The sequence below is a fragment of the Eurypyga helias genome, unplaced genomic scaffold (genome assembly GCF_000690775.1).
Source record: "Eurypyga helias isolate BGI_N326 unplaced genomic scaffold, ASM69077v1 scaffold40149, whole genome shotgun sequence".
Classification (NCBI taxonomy): Eukaryota; Metazoa; Chordata; class Aves; order Eurypygiformes; family Eurypygidae; genus Eurypyga; species Eurypyga helias.
In genome coordinates, this window is record NW_010274668.1 from 5609 (window position 1) to 5887 (window position 279).

A 279-nucleotide genomic window follows, 5' to 3' on the forward strand; every position below is an offset into this window, starting at 1 on the left:
CTCGGGGGGGGTTCTCTCTGACTCACAGCAGATCCCACCAGACACATGTGGAACCGAGCCTTCCCCTGCCACCAGCACAGAGGGCTCCCCCCCCACCCCAACAGCGGGAGGGGTTAACCCAACCGCCCGGGCGTGGGCGTGAAAATTAATAGCCACTTGTGTTAATGAATGCTCTGCCACGGAGAGCACCTGGAGTCCGTTTGTCTGCTGGTTAAACAGTTACTCACTGAAGGGCGCTTACGGCAGGCTCCCCGCATGGGCAGGAGGCAGAGCTGCCCG

General features: G+C 61.3%; 1 protein-coding gene across 1 annotated transcript in view; it reads right to left on the reverse strand.

The window, feature by feature from the left end:
• The window catches only part of LASP1 (LIM and SH3 protein 1), a gene marked incomplete at its 5' end in the record, with an annotated part of 3730 nt that overhangs the window by 1706 nt on the left and 1745 nt on the right, over positions 1-279 (reverse strand). The gene's annotated exons all lie outside the window — the stretch shown is intronic.